The following is a 17,234-nucleotide window of genomic DNA, read 5'->3' as shown; positions in this document are numbered from 1 at the left end:
GAGGAGGACAATGACATGGCTTATTTAACCAAAAGGTTTCACTACAACATAAATGGCTTTTAGCGATAATTATTTAATGGCAATGAGATAATTGCCGCAAATTAGTTTTCGGAAATCAAATATTCGCGGCAGATGTAGAATAGCCAGGATAAGTTACTCTTTACCGGCAATTTAAAAGAAACAGCCAGTAAAGATTATACAACTTACGGGGAAGCAAATTTTGTTAATTCATTTTCCTTCCACTGTCTTTTTCCGTAAAAAAGTGTGTGGTTAATAAAGCAAATACAAAAACTCAATTTCAAGGAAGAACCCTAATCATCCACAAGGCCCAACTTATTTCTCTCTCTAATCTTGCTATCCTCTCTCGCTAGACCTGATTTGAAACAATCAATATCTGTTGTCACAGTTCCGTCAGTCCCCCCCTTCCCGCTCGCACAATCGTCCGCACTTTCGAGGTAAGCTCGGCTACGTTTAGAACTTAGAACTTTTGTGTTATTGTTTGATGAACATTTAAAGCATTAGATCTGTTTTTTGAAATATTCAAATTTCAAATCCCTAAATTCAAATGGATTGCCATACTTCAATTTTACCAAAATTTAATTGGAAACATTTTTTCTCTAGAGGTGTTGGTTTAAACGAATGTTTATCTTCTCTTGATTTTTTCTTTAAATTGCACCTCAATTTGTTATGTTTTTCTTCTTTCCTGCCTTATAACTTGTATTTGAAGTGATTCAAAGCCCATTTTTCTCTGGTTTGGTTGCTTAGCCTTTTATCGAGCGTCTTACACTAGCAAAGTATGTTTCGATTGGGATTAAGGTATGAACTTACAACTTTTTGCTTAATATTAAGACTATTTTTAGTTCGACTGATGGTTATTGACGAGAATAATTATTCTTATGGTTATGTTAGTTTTGATACTATTTTCTTTACTTCTATCACAAATTTGCTGAATTTTTAGTGCTCATTATGATTTACTACTGAGAGAATTTGTATGTATGTAACTACTGCTAAAAAGAAAAGATACTTCAGTTTGTCTTAAAAGTCGAGGGAAAAAAACTAGAGGATCACAAGTAATAGTTAAATTTAAATCTAGACATAGCTAGAACATAATAGGTGAGCAGTATTAGTTCGAATTTCTGATGTTGTAGTTTTCCTTTTTGCAACTTTTCTAATTTATTTTTGCTTGGTTAGTCTATGACCAATATTTTTATTGCAAAAGAATAAAAAGATTGGGTGCAAGAAATGTGTTGGTAGATGTTAGATATCTTATTCCTTTTTTTGGATTCAAATACTTCTTCTCTGGCTTCTTTATTTCTTAATTCATGTGCAAAGTGCCGATGCCCCCCTCCCTTACATAAATTTCATGCTATGGTATGCTGCACCAGGGCATTAGCAATGACAACTTCTAGATGTGGCAAATGACGACACTAAAACTATAAGATATAACAAAAGCTTTTCTATTATCTTATGTTGTTCCGAATGCAAATGATATGTGTCTTGTCAGCGTATATCGATCATTACACTAACAATACAAAATTCTAATTGACGATAGTAGTTGTAATTGAGATTACTCATGGCAAAAATGGTACTGAAGCTTTAGTTAGATATTATGCTGTCAACCCCAATATAGAGGTACTTTTATGACCTGTGTGTTGTGAAAATTGTATGTTTAGCGCACAAAGCTACTTTGGTGGACATTTCTATCTCCTATTAATTTCAAACCTTTTTATTGTCAAGTTACTTCCCAAGCATTGCAAGTTAAACTCAACTAGTTCCTGAATCCTAACTATTGCAAATTATAAAACTGAAATTATGGATATAACTGGTAAAGATTGAGATGGATTTTCTTGTTCATTGGATAATCTTAGGTGTAAGTAGTTTGATTTATATTGCCCATTCATACATACGTTTATTAATCAGAATTTTCTTGTGCTAGATCTAGAGATCCATAAGATCACATGAAACTATATTGCTTTGCCACATTTATTTAATGACCTCCAAGTTAAGTGGTGGCTCCCTTTGATTAATATTCAATTCCATGGTGCGTACCTACAATAATGTGGAATGCGGATTACATATAGTACTCATCTTCTTCTTTTTTTTTGAAGAATATTTAATGTCACAAGTTCTCTAAGCGAATGTCATCATTACTTTACATGAGTTTTATGATAGTAATAGTTTGTGTTACACTAAGAACTGTGAAAGAATGGCTCTCCATATAATTGTCAGGAATGCCGCTGAAACTTGTTATTTAAAAAATTGAGCGTAAATTTCTAATATCATAACATTTATTGGATAGAACTAGTGAAAAAAATATTTTCCGCAATATATTTTTGCTTCTTGACAGATTAATCTAAAACTGTCTCCAAATGCCCTCATTCTTTATGTTAGGTGCAAGAGCTAAAGATGATAAAGTTGCTTCTTCAGGATATCACTGGTGTTCATTGTCAAGATTTAATAACATAAATCTTGAAGACTTCACTGTGAAAGTAAAGGTTAGGAGTATCTTGACCTACTCTTTCTATCAAGTCTAGAGGCGGATCCAGGATTTAAATCCTATGGGTTCAATTTTTAGGTTTTTAGTATTGAACCCATTATATTTTTAAAGTTATGGGCTCATATATACTATTTTTGCAATTTTAATGACTTTTTACATATAATTTTTTACTTCACGTCGAAAGTTATGGGTTTAGTTGAACTTGTAGGTCATACACTGCATCCTACATCCGCCTCTGATCAAGTCGTTAATTAAAGATCATATTGATGTGCATGGTTATTGTGTTATTTTAATTCTGTAATTTTTGTATTGATTAACATCAATTACATGTCTTGAAAATCTGAAAGTTGATATTCTGTTCATATTTTAAGTGTAATACGAGGCATTAAGAAGAAAGCAATATTACGTATTGAATGGAACATGAATTCTCAAATTTGTTTTAACATGTGAATAAAATTTCTATATGCTAGATGAAAGCGGAATTTTCCCCCTTTTCATTTAAGGTACTTCTTCTTTGATTTTTTTTCCTATACATGTTTTGACTCGTCTCCTTATAATTTATTGATTCTACTTCTAGTTAGTAGTTAGTCCTTTAAATAAATATATATGCATTAGAAGCATTAAAATTCTCTAGAGCATAGAGGCTCTGTATTGTAGAGGCCCCATTTTAGATTCTCTAACCTTTTGGAAAATTATTAGGAAATAAATTTGATGTCTTTGCTGCCCTTAAAATGAAAGACCTACGAAATTTACTGTTCTGTCTCTATTTAGTAGTCCTAAACTGGAAAACAATTCACATCAATTCAGAAAAATAGTTTGCTTCTTTTAAGAACTCAAAGAGTCATTTTATCTAATACTAGTTTCGTTTCTTCTGAATTATAGACCGGCTAGATATTGAATTTATCTGAAAAGCGTAAAGCACAAGTTGTAGATTTATCGTTTGACCCTTCTATTGACTGATATAGGTGAAGTTAGCAAGGCTACAGTTCATATAGATTATAGAAGCTCATAAGATCGGAAAGTTCTCTAGAAGTTGCGGAGGGACTTGGTCCCCTCGCAAAACCCTTATGCATACCTCTTTGATCCTCTGCTTAAGATAGGAATATCCTTCTAATGTCATGAACCGGAAGGTTCCACCAAACCTTACACTTGCAGGGATTACATTTCCAGCTTGACCACCATCTACAAAGGTAACAGAGACAACCTGCATATAATTGCAAATCAACAGGGATCTTTAGACCATTCTACTTGGAATTTAGGATTCTAAACAAAAAGCAGACTATATTGTAACTAAATGGAAACAGAGCGATAAATACCCTAGGCTCTAGAGGATAAGTTTCTCGAGAAATGAGTTGTTGGAGTGCAAGAACTGCCATAGAAGCAGCCAACATTGGATCCCTAGTTTTATGTGGTGTTGCTGCATGGCCGCCTTTCCCTTGCACTACTGCAGTAAACCTGCTTGATCCAGCCATAATAGGATCAGGTTTCGAACCAATAGTGCCTACGGGCATAAATGGCCAGATATGCAAGCCACTTTCTATAACTCAAATAAGTTTATTCGAATTTTAAAAAAAAACATTGGGATTGACTGAAGCCACTTTCTATTCCCAGAAGATGCTTCAGCCATAGTGAAAAGCCTGTCATTCTTGTATAGCCAGTGAAGAGAGTCTAGGTTGACTGATGAACTTTGAAAATTTCTCAATGGTAGCAAAATTTGAGCAGCAAAACCTGCACATTTTGGACTGTGAATTCAGCATTGTTTCTACATCTGTGAGCTGCTGAAACCTGAAGCTTTGGACTAGCATTAGAGCAAATAAAATCTATATTAAACCTGTTACTGATATCTGCACTGTTTCAGCAATTTCTGCAGTTTTTGGTGACTGTTTTCAGCTGAAATTTTCTGCATTTTGTGGTTATTCTGCTTGATGGTTGTTCTGTTAATACAAATGTTTTTTCTGTTTAAGAATCGTGACAGTGATGAAATTTTGAAGATGTTTTTTCCGCATTGTATTTTATCTTCTGATACAATTATTTTATAATTTCAGGTCATACAGTTTGATGCTCGATAATTTAGCGGGTGGAAGATTTCATAATGATGAAAAGTTGCGAAAATCATTTGAAGACCATCATTCGTCTGGATTAGTTATATAATGACATTAGCTATTTAGTTCAAACAATATAAGTTTAGTTATTGTGACATCAATATTTTTGATTGGTGCTTCCTTTAATTTGTTAAGATTTAATGAGATATATTATGTTTTTTTTAAATTAATATTAATATATTTTCTTATTTGGGTCATATTTTGGATAAATGTAGTAACTATTATTAATGGTGGCTACAATATTGCTATTAGCGCTTGTGACTTTTAGCGCTAATTTAGTTGATATACTAGCTATATAAATGGTCGATAAATGGGCAAATTAAGATATTTTACAAGGGATATTGCAACTGTTATAATTGTTGTAAAACAATTGCCGTTCAAAATATTGACTTTTAGCGGCAATTTAGTTAAACATATTAGCCACTAAAATGGCAAACTAATATGTTTTCAGAAGAGATACTATGGCCATTTTAATTGCCACAAAATAATTGCCGCTAAAGATGCGAACATTTAGCGGCAATTATTTTGAATTTAACGGCTATAAAAATGGATGCTAAAGGAGAATAATTAGCCATTATGGATTGGATTTAGTAGCCATAACAATTGTCGTTAATGATATGAACTTTTAGCGGTAATTATTTTGAATTTAGCAGCTATAAAAAATGGTTGCTAAAGCAGTATAATTAGCCGTTATGGATTAGATTTAGCAGCCATTATAATTGCCGCAAATAATTGCCGTTAAAGATAATAATCTTTAGCGGCAATAAACAATACCTTTTACCAGCTTTTATGACAATAGCCGCTAAAGGCTTTAGCGACCCCAACATCAGCGGCTAAACACCAATGGCCGATAAAAGATATAGCGGCTATTATTATTGCCCCTAAAGCCAATTTGTATTGCCGCTAAAGGTCTTATTTGTAGTAGTGTTTCAAAAGATGGTCAGAAGAAACAGAGGGATACCAAAAAGAGGCTATTCCAACAGACCAAAGAATTATGACCTTTGTCATAAATGTGGAAAGTCAGGGCCTTTTATCAAGGATTGCCCTCTCTTGAAGCAACAACATTTCAAGTAAAACCCTAACAAAGCAGCAAAGAGGAACCTGGTGCCTGACAAACGCTTTAAAAGAAAGAACGTCGCTAACAATGTTGTAAAGCAAGCTCTTGCAGTATGGGGAGATTCCTCCAGTGAGTCTGAAGAAGAAACTGATACAGGTGATAGCTCTATGATGGCAGTTGAAAGTGATGCAAATGAATATGATTCAATATTTGCTATTTTGCTTTGATGGCTCAATCAGACAATGATGAAGATGATGACAATGGTGAGGTAAACTTCAGGGACGTTCAGAGAAATCTGAAATCCTACTCTCCTAAAAAAACTCATGTCATTAGATAATGTAATAATTGATGCCTATCATAGTCTTGTAGATGATAAGGATGCCTTGACCATAGAGTTAGGAGATGCTGAACAAACTAGAGATGAATTGGTAGTGTGTGTGGTTGATCTAAACGAAACAATAAGTGATCTGGAGAATGAAAAGGTGCTTTTGACTGAAAAAATTGTTAGTGTAGAACATGAAAGAGATGACTTGATGGTAGTAGTTGTTGACCTAAAAGAAACCATTGAAAATCTAAGTAAAGAAAAGAATGACTTGGTGGAAAAAATCGATGCCCTAGAGAAAGAAAGAGATGACCTCCTAGTTGTGATCATAGATTTGAGGGAAACAATAGAGGAACTCAAAGTAGAGTGTGGGTCTGGGAGGACTGATAAAGGAAAAGGAGTTGCTAGTGAAGCACATATCAGGCTAGAAAATGAATTAAATGCTGTAAAAATCAGTTTATGTGCTGAACTTGAAAAAACTAGACAACTACAAGCAGAATTGGATAGAGTAAAAAATGATCTTGAAAAGTCTCTTAAGTGGACCTGGTCCTCGGATGTTATTACTACCACGTGTGTTCACAATGGTGGAAACAGGCAGGGAATAGGGTTTCAAAGGGAGAGAACTCCCTACAACCCTCATAGCAAGTATGTTACTGTACCCGATAATTGGTTATGTACCCACTATGGGAACAATGGGCATTTCAAAGAAGATTGCCAAGCCAAAGCTCTATCTCTTTAGAAAAACAAAGTTTTTACTGAAAGAGTATCTGCTAAAAGGGGACCAGGTGCCACTTATAAAAATCGCATGTTACCTGCATGGACCAAAAAGAGCACTTATTCATCCTCTTGCTTATTACAAGGGACCCAAACTTGCTTGGGTTCCTAAATCTAACCCTTGATGATTTCCTTGTGCAAGGAAAATTGAAAGGAAGCAGTCAATAATGGTTCATGGATAGTGGATGCTCAAAGCACATGACTGGGAATACTATGGACTTCCTTTCACTAAAAGCCCTGCAAAGAGGGAGTGTATCCTTTGAAAATGGGAAAAAAGGATACATTCTTGGAGTTGGAAAGATTGGCAAATCACTCACTCACTCAATTGAGAATGTGTACTATGTCAATGGGCTCAAGTACAGTCTTTTGAGTGTCTCTCAAATATGTGATAAAGGAAACAAGGTGGAGTTCTTGTAAAAAATATGCACAGTTACTAATCTAGTAACAGGCGAAGTGATGCTGCTGGCCAAAAGACACAAGAAAATCTATGTTGCCGACTTTGAGTCTCTACAAAGTGGTGATCTGAGTTGCTTGAAAGCAGTTGATGATGATGCTGAGCTGTGGCACAAAAGACTGGGACACGCAAGTTTTTCTCTGCTGAACAAACTAGTTCAGAAGGACCTGGTGCGTGGTCTGCCCAAGTCAAAGTTTGCGGAGCACAAAGCTTGTGATGCTTGCGCCAGAGGGAAGCATGTGAAATCCTCATTTAAGCCAAAGAAGGATGTCAGCACCTCAAAACCACTTGATCTCCTTCATATGGATCTCTGTGGTCCTATGGGAGTGCAAAGCAAAGGAGGAAAAAGATACATATTGTGATAGTGGACGATTATTCCAGATTCACTTGGATCTTTTTCTTAGGTCAAAAGATGAGACCTTTGAAGTGTTTGTAGCTTTTGTGAAGAAAATTCAAGTGAAGATGGACTCAAAAGTAGCCTGCACAAGATCAGATCATGGGACAGAATTTGACAATGCCAAGTTTGATAATTTTGGCAACGAGAATGGATCACTCATAACTTCTCAGCCCCCAGAACTCCACAGCAAAATGGAGTTGTGGAAAGAAAAAATAGAACTCTTGAAGAAATGGCAAGGACAATGTTGATCGATAGTGGGATTGCAAAGAACTTCTGGGCTGAAGCTGTCAACACTGCCTGCTACTTGGTGAACAGGTGCATGATCAGGTCTCTCTTGAACAAAACTCCCTATGAGTTGCTGAATGGAAGAACCCAAGCTGACTCACTTAAGAATATATGGGTGCAAATGTTATGTTCTCAACAATGGAAAGGATCAGCTTGGAAAATTTGATGCCAAGAGTGATGAAGGAATCTTTTTGGGGTACTCTTCTCAAAGTAAAGCCTACAAAATATACAACAAGAGGACTCAGTGTGTTGAAGAAAGTGTACACGTAATCTTTGATGAGTCCTATCTTTCTTGTGATAAAAGCAACAAGGGTGATCAAGATGGAAAGCCTTTGTAAGTTCTAGGTGAAGTCGTTGATATGGCAAACGGAAAGGCACCACAATTACAACTACTGAAGCTGAAGAAAGAGTGGTTGATGCAGTGCAAGGTACTCCACAGGTTGCTGAGAAAAGAATGTTAGGGAACCAGTCAGACTTACCCAACTCCTCTACAAATTAAGCTCAAATTCCCAACTGGAAACACAAAAGCTCCCATCCTCTTGACAATATACTTACTCCTCTAGATTCAGGAGTACAGACCAGATCAAAAGCCAGAAATGCACTTGCCTTCTCAGCCTTTCTTTCCCAAATAGAACCCAAACATCAAGGAAGCCTTAAAGGATGCAGACTGGATCACTACCATGCAAGATGAGTTGCATCAGTTCGAAAGGAACAATGTATGGCACCTGGTACCTAGACCCTCAGATAGAACAATCATAGGAACCAGGTGGGTATTCAGGAATAAGCTTGATGAACATGGAAACACTACAAGGAACAAGGCTAGGCTAGTGGTTCAGGGTTACAATCGGGAGGAAGGAATTGATTACGATGAGACTTTTGCTCTGGTTGCTCGCATGGAAGCTATCAAAATCCTCATTTCATTTGCATCACATATGGAATTCACTCTGTTCCAAATGGATGTCAAAAGTGCATTTCTGAACAGATTCCTTAAGGAAGAAGTCTATGTAAAGCAACCTCCAGGTTTTGAATGTCATGAACACCCTGAATATGTGTTTAAATTGGACAAGGCATTGTATGGGTTGAAGCAGGCTCCTCGAGCTTGGTATGAAAGATTGTCAAAGCTTCTCTTAGAAAATGGTTTCACAAGAGGAAGAATTGACAACACTTTGTTTATGAAGAAACGATGGAGGAACCTGCTCATCGTTCAGGTATATGTTAATGATATCATTTTTGGGGCAACAGCTGATTCACTGTGTGAAGAATTTGCCAAACTCATGGGAAGTGAGTTTGAGATGAGCATGATGGTTGAGTTAAACTTCTTCTTGGGTCTTCAAGTAAAGCAGTCCACAAAGGGTACATTCATCAGTCAACAGAAATACATCAAGGAGCTCCTGAAGAGGTTTGATATGGAAGCATCAAAAGTGATATGCTACTCGACTGGACATAGATGAATCTGGTTCTCCTGTAAATCAAACCATGTATAGAGGCATTATTGGGTCTTTTCTCTACCTCACTGCCAGCAGACCTGATATTGTCTTTAGTGTGGGGCTATGTGCAAGGTTTCAGTCAAATCTCAAGGAATCTCATCTGAAGGCTGTCAAGAGAATTTTGAGATATCTTAAGGGAACATAGGACCTGGTCCTGTACTACCCTTCAGGTGATAATTTTAATCTTATTGGGTATGTTGATGCTGACTTTGCAGGTTATCTTATGAACATGAAAAGTACTTCTGGAATGGCTCATTTTCTAGGATCATGTCTCATCTCATGGGGCACAAGGAAGCAGAACTCAGTTGCTCTTTCAACAGTTGAAGCAGAATATGTTGTTGCACCTTCCTACTGTGCTCGCTCCTATGGATCAAGCAGCAGTTGGAAGATTTTGGCGTGTACACTGAATGTGTGCCTCTTCTATGTGACAACACCAGTGCACTCAACATGGCCAAGAACCCGGTTCAACATAAAATAACCGAGCACATTGATGTGAGACATCATTTTCTCAGAGACAATGTGGAGAAAGGGCTTATCTGTATGAAGTTCTGCAGTACAAAAGACCAAATTGCAGATATCTTCACCAAAGCACTGAGCATAAAATATTTTGAGAGAAATAGGATGAAGCTGGGGCTATTAAGTCCTAATTGAGTACCTGATTCCCATCAATTGGCTATGAAAATCACTTTCAGGTAACATTAGCTAAAGTGTTTTCCGGCCAAGTCTAACTCACGTACCGTTGCAGGTAACATTAGTAGTCTTGTGCTTTTTTATACATATCTCAAAGGAATGCAAAAATTAAGTGCCATGTCATCAACTTTTTCAGACCTTGTATGTCACATCTTTTCATTTCAAATCCCTCTATCTCCCTCTAAAACTTTGCAATTCCCCACAAATGTACCGCCATTTCAGAACCAGTTTCTCTCTCCCTCATCATTATTTCTTCTCCCATTGAAACCCTCTTATTTCTTTGAACGATAATATCTCCTCTTCACTCCTTCTCCAGAACTTTCAAACTTCACCTCTGCCATAACTGAAGATCAACCAATAATCCCCTCCTTAGTTGAGAAAACCCCAGAGAAAACCCTTGATTCTTCCGCCTCTAGTGAACCACCTCTCACCATCCCTTTCTCAACCACCACTGTAGAGGACACTCCCAAACCTTATTTTCCTACACCCTCTAGTTCTCATATGACTCTCTCAGACCTCTCTCTAACTCCAAATGTTGAGAACTCAGAAACCCCAAAATTTGATAACCTTTCATCTCTATCGCCTAAGATTCTCACTGACCAAAGCAAGGGTGGAGAACAGAGTAAAGTTCTGCAGGTAGTAGAGGTCTCAAAGGTTAGTGTTGATCAGTCTATAATTTTTCTCGCTTCTGAGTTTGTGGCACCCATGGAGTTTCAAGAGGAAGAGGCCGCAGAAAACATATTGGCCATATCTGATGACGGAATAGTGTATGGGGTGATCTCTTCTGTCCTAAGTCTCAGAGGAAAGAGACACAGTTGTCAGAGGAAGAAGGAGTTATGGTGTTCTTTGAAAATTCTTCACCAACAGAGACTACTGGGACCCCTCTTGAAGGACCTGACCCTTTTCTTGAGGAAACAGGTCAAGGATCCTCTTCCCAGGTCAGTCTTGACCCTGCTCCTTCTCCACACTTTGATGTTGAGCCCTTGGAAATTTTGGCTCCTTGTATGAGGTCTAGTGATGAAGAAGATCAAGATGACGTTGCTCTAGATACATTCATTGCCAAGAGGAGAGCAGTAACCACTCCTGAGCCTTCTCATAAGAGATCTACTACTAGGTTGCAAGCAAAGGAGGCCTTTGAGTCAGCCCTGCAAAACAGTAAAAGGAGTAACAAGAAGAAAAAAAAGAGGCTGGTGAAAAATGGGGAGGTTGTGGGTGACAAAAACATTCCTGTGGTGGAAGTAGATGAGGAAGCAGTAGAGGAACCAAGTTCCTTGGCGAAAAGGTCTCAGAAAAATAAGCGAGAGGAAGGTGTTGCTACACCAAGTTCAAAATCAGTGAAAAGTGGTGGAAAGTTGAAACAAGTTATGAGTGAAAAGTCCTTGTCTGATGAGGATGTGCTAGTAAAGTCGAGTGAAAAGGGAAAATCGAGTGTGAAGTCTGGAAAAAGGAAGGTGGAAACTGTGAGGGAATCTGATTCTACAAAGAGAGTGAAGCATGAGAGTATGTCTGCTAAGGAACGACTGAGGTACCAGAAGGTTCTGTGGGGTCGCACTTTTGACCCTGAAATCTCTGAAATGGCCGGGATGAGACAAATAATTGACATGGTCGAGTTTCAACAGTGGGGACAACTGTTCAAGGTGGATGTGCCCAAAGTCTATGAGGATGGTCCAAAGTTTCTATACAGACCTCTTTCCTGTCGAAACTGATCATATCTGTGCTTTGGTTAATGGAGTTGATATTGTGTTGGATGCTGCTCTGCTTGGGGACATTCTTAAGGTCCCTGTCTTCTGTGAAGAATGTGTGTGGGTCAAATTTCAGAAATGCTATTGTGAAGGAAGGTGCAGTCCAGCGGGGGGAACGGGTCCACAAGAAAGCTCTGCTTCCTGTTTATCAGTTATTGTTTGGGTTGGTGAACAAGGTTCTTCTACCCCGTGCTGAGAGAAGGTCCATTACTTCCAAGTCTGACTTGTATCTGATGGAAGCACTGGATGGGTTTAAAGCTGTAAACTTGCCAGTCATCATGGTTGAGAACATGCAAAAGGTGGCAACTTTCAAGGATGGAAACCACAGTCTTCCATATGGATTTCTTCTCACGCACGTCTTCAAGATTTTCAAAGTGCCTTTGGGACAGCCTAAGATAGGGACCAAGAAGCAGACCTTCTCTCAAACTACTTTGGAGGAATGCGAATGTGTTGTAAAGAATGGAGGGGTAGGAAGCACTTCGACAATCTCTCAGCTCATGAATGCTCAAAATAGTGCTACTGAGGATATTCGAAAGTTGAAGGCAAGGAATGCCATATTGGAGAGTCAGCAGGCCCAAGGGGCACCAAGGTCAAATGACGAGATAGCTTGTCTGACCAAAGAAAATGCTGATCTCCGGCAACAAGTGGAGAACCTGAAGGAGAAACTGTTCACCGAGCAAATGTCAGCAAATGCCCGAATAGATCCCGTTCTCAACACCCTTACTGCAACCTCCAAGCCCTCTCCTCCTAGTTTCCCTTAGGCAAACCTCTCAGTGACCTGTTTCTGGGTTATCTCTTTTGTTCTTTTGATGACTTTGGCAATTTTTTTTTGTGGTGTGGATGGGATGTACCTGTACTGCTCCCGCTGATAACAGTCTAATTTCTGCCTTTTCTGCACTGGCAAAGGCTTATGTTTTATAAAACTATCCTCTTTTGCTGTTTATTGCTTATGTTTCTCTACTTCTCTTTTCTATCATGTTGTGTGCACATATGTGGCATGAGTTAGCTCGTCTAGACTTCTTTATGTTGATTTCTTGCTTGTGTATTTTTAATGATGTCAAAAGGGGGAAGTATAATTGAAACAGGGATCTGATTAAGGAGGAAGCATAAAGTCAGGGGGAACTTGTGAAGTTCCTGTTACTTAATCTGGTTTATTTTGCTCTAAACATGTGTTATCAATAAGTTTGTCATCATTAAAAAGGGGGAATTGATGGGGTTACAGTACCTTAGCTTTATGTTTTGATGATCTAACAAACTTACTGTCCAAGAACCAGATAAGGAACCTGACACATTTGGTTCACAACTAAAATCAACGGACTTCAGCTTATGAGAGTTGCTATAACTTCAGAAGATAGAGAATCAACACAGGGACCTGATACCTCTGTGTTTCCCTGACAGCAGTACGAAGTCAACTGTCTACAGCTGGAAAGTGATTGCCTGCACTGTGCACAGAAACAGTGCAGCACAGTTCTGCAGTCACTTCTCATTTGACCTACCAAGTGATTACATCATTCAAGCGAAGTCATCCAAGTTGTATTAACATTAAACATTACAACAAAACATCACTTGAACACTTGAGAATTCATTCAAGCACTCCAACCATTTTTCCTGCCAAGCATTCAATTCTCAAGTGCATCAAGAACAAAGAACAACACTACTACGGACCAGTTCCTACAGCAAGTATTTTGTATGTCCTTAGTTGAGTTGTAACTTTGTAATTGTTCTTCATTGTAGTTCCTACTTTACTTATCTAGAAGCGTGATTTAGGAACTCCTTGTAAACCATAAACCTTTAGTGTTTGTGTCGTGACTAAAGTTAGTCATGAGTTGAAGTGTTTTTAATAGGTGTATTGCAAAGTGGCTTGTAATAGGTGTATTATAAGTTAGTGAGGGATTAAGAGTTTAATTCCTAGATTGCATAGGTTGTAATCTAAAGTTGCTCATAGTGAAGTTGAAATCCTACCAGTGTAGGTCGTGGTTTTTTATCCCCTTGAGCAAGGATTTTTCCGCGTAAAAACTCCCTGTTCTTTTTACTTACTGTTATATTAGCATTCTCAGTGGAAACTCATATAGGACCTGGTCTCTATATAGTTTGGTGGACTCATATATTCTATCAATTGGTATTAGAGCGGGTTCTTTCTATTAGGTTAACACCTAGGAAGGATCCTCATGGCTGCTCCACCAAATTTTGAAGAAGGTCAGTCTACGTATAGACCACCCAGGTTCAATAGGCAATACTATGGGTGGTGGAAGACAAGAATGCATGACTTCATCTTGGCAGAAGATTCTGAGTTGTGGAATGTTATGTTATCAGTCTTCTTTCAACCCACCGAGGAAAACTCCAAGCAAACGGTGTTCTGGCCAATTTTGCACACGCGCTGCACGTTTTACAAATTCTTGCCTATACTCAAACACTGTTCCAGTTTGTTGGATATCACAGAGATGTTCATCAGGGTTTTGAAACTCAGCAGGCCCGTAATTTTCTTGCATTACTTTCAGCAATTCGTCCCAATAGTAACCGGTTCGCTCACTGTTAATCCAAGCGAAAAGATCCAGTGCATCTCCTTCCAAGTACATCGAAGCCAAATCAACCTTGCGTTCCTCAGAAGTTTGATAGTACTGGAAATACTTCTCTGCTTTTAAAATCCAGCCTCTAGGATCTCCTCCCTCATACTTTGGAAATTCCATCTTTGTTTGTGAGCGCCGGAAAGTTTCTCAATGCCAAGTATTGTTAACCTCACCCTCTTCTGGTGTGGCTTTAGCTTTCCCTTTACTGTTGTGATCTCCACTGTGTTGTGCTTTTAATGCAGCCACATCAGCGGCTAACACATCTATGGCTTCCAATTTCGCTGCTATAGTCATCAATTGTTGGGAAATTGGGTCAAGAGTAGGAATGGTGGATTCACTGTGGGAAGTGTTGGTCCGTGTGTTCACCATGGCAGATCTTACTGCTCTGATACCGATGATAGGAACCAGAAGTAGATAACAGAATAAATAGAACAAAGAAGTTAATATTATTGGCATTAGTTTGTGCAAGAATCTTAAACACAACTACACCAATAAAGTTGTCCGTATTGAGAGGACAATGCTCCAAAATAAAGTAGTTTTGATTCTGATAATGATACCTACACGTTACGGGATCTATTAATTATATAATAGGTTGACCATAACTACTGCATAACCTGTTAGGATAAGATAAATGACTTCTAATAACCATAATAAAACTGCTAAACAGATAACTTCTAATAACTGAAAGCTCCAGGAGTTATCTTCTCCTAAATTTCTTTGCTTCTTCTGGAAGATACGTGGCTTATCACATAGCTTGTTAGTATATATACCTACTCTATTTTTTAGTATATATACGTGGAAGATACGTACTTTTTTAGGGAAAAGGGTTGCTCTCTCACTAGGATTAGTTACTTAAGGTTTGACCATTCTTACTTGTATTTTCCTTTTTGAAGTATTTTTATCATTAACAAAAGCCCACATAACACACATCATTGAAGAAGCTGAATCACATACTAGATTTTAACTATCACCCAAAATGCTCCAGGAATCACATAACACACATCTGCTTTGCAGATGATCTGATACTATGTAGCAGAGCAGATAGGATTTCAATACAACTATTACTAGGGAGACTCAACCATTTCTCTGAGGTCTCAGGGCTACAAGCTAATATGGAGAAAAGTGCACTGTATATTGCAGGGGTATCTAATGAGTTCAAGGCACAGATCCTAGAAGAACTGCAATTCACTCTAGGAGACCTTCCATTCAAGTACTTAGGTGTACCACTATCTTCAAAGAAGTTGTCTATTCAACAATGGCTGCCTCTGGTTGAGAAGATCATAGCAAGAATTAACTGTTGGACAGCAAAATTCTTGTCATACAGTGGGAGACTGCAGTTACTTAAGAGTGTGATATTTGAGATGCAAACGTACTGGGCACAGGTTTTTCTACTGCCAAAGAAGATTATCAAGCTGATAACTACAGTATGTAGAACTTTCCTATGGACTGGAAGCAATGAACCCTCTAGGAAAGCAGGGAAGCTATATGCAAGCCAAAGTGTGCAGGTGGACTTAATGTGCTGGATGGAACAAGGCTGCTCTATGCAAGTTACTATGGGCTATAACTGAAAGAAAGGAGGCTTTGTGGATCCAATGGGTGCATAGCTTCTACATCAAAAACAGAAATGTTGAAAATATGAATACTCCAAAGCAGGCAAGCTGGATAGTGAAGAAGATCTTTGATGTAAGGGAGTGGTTTAGGCAGAATAATCCCACTGACACTCTGAATAACTTTTGTAAGAAGGGAAAGTTTAATATTAAGAAGCTATACAATGCAACAAGACCACAATATCAGAAGTGCAACTGGAAGAGACTAACTATGGCCTCAAAAGCAATTCCTAGGCACAAGTTTATCCTCTGGTTGGCACTACATAGGAGATTGGCCACAGTCGAGAGACTACAAAAATGGGGAATAGTGGTAAGTAAATACTGTGTACTGTGCAAAAGAAATGTGGAGGAAACATTTGATCACTTGCTATTTGAATGTGAATACTCCAAGACAATGTGGGCTACAATGCTGAGATGGGCAGAGGTTAATCATCAAATAGGGAACTGGGAAGAGGAGATCGCATGGATAGCAAAAGTAGCTGTAAACAGAAGCAAGGGTGAAATCTTAATTTTCTTATTTACAGCAGTGGTTTATCATGTATGGAATGAAAGGAACAACAGAAGATTCCAAGGAAAGGAGATATTATGCAGCAAGAGAATCAAAGAGATTGTTCAAATGTTACACATAAGAGGACAGTGTGTAGTAAACTGGAAGAAAGAATTAGAAAAACTCAACAGTTATCCTAGCTAGTTAGTCTGTAATTAGCAAGCTAGGTATTGATAGATTAAGTGTTTTCTCTTCTGTTTTGTTTACAGCTTATAGAAAATGATGTATAGGAGCTAGCTCTAAAGTCCAAACGAGCTACGGGGATGTAAATATTATATTTGGTTAAATAAAATTTTGCTTTTAACCAAAAAAAAAAAAGCCCACACATGCACTCTGCCTTATGTTATATTTGAAAGATTAAAGATATTAATCGTTTGTCATTTCATTTATAAATGCCAACGGCTTGCAAGTCTATTTTCATTTTGTAAACCGGTGATTACAACGGCAATCGTCAAAAAAAGATTTTGTATTATACAGGTTATTCAAACCACAATTCTCTTTTTTGTTATATATACACGGATTTCCCTATTCCAAACACGGAAATGAGAGCCTTTATTTGTGATTGTGATTGTGATTGATAACATTCCATAAATTGACATTTACTTTCCTTAAAACTTTCTTTGACTGAGATAGAAAATCGGAATTACCTCAAATACATATTTCATTTCCCATATATATTATTCAAATTTGGAGCAAGAAAATATTC

General features: G+C 37.8%; 1 long non-coding RNA gene across 1 annotated transcript; it reads left to right on the top strand.

Annotated features, from left to right (window-relative positions):
* Positions 1–125: 125 nt before the first annotated feature.
* Positions 126–4,796, top strand: LOC109244937. Its single transcript, XR_002070756.1, has 3 exons — positions 126–455; positions 2,392–2,495; positions 4,543–4,796. It is a non-coding gene; the product is annotated as an uncharacterized LOC109244937 (long non-coding RNA).
* The last annotated feature ends 12,438 nt before the right edge of the window (positions 4,797–17,234 follow it).

The sequence above is a fragment of the Nicotiana attenuata genome, unplaced genomic scaffold, assembly GCF_001879085.1.
Source record: "Nicotiana attenuata strain UT unplaced genomic scaffold, NIATTr2, whole genome shotgun sequence".
NCBI classification, from domain to species: domain Eukaryota; kingdom Viridiplantae; phylum Streptophyta; class Magnoliopsida; order Solanales; family Solanaceae; genus Nicotiana; species Nicotiana attenuata.
Note: the sequence above shows the minus strand (reverse complement) of the source record. Positions and strands in the feature narration are given on the sequence as shown.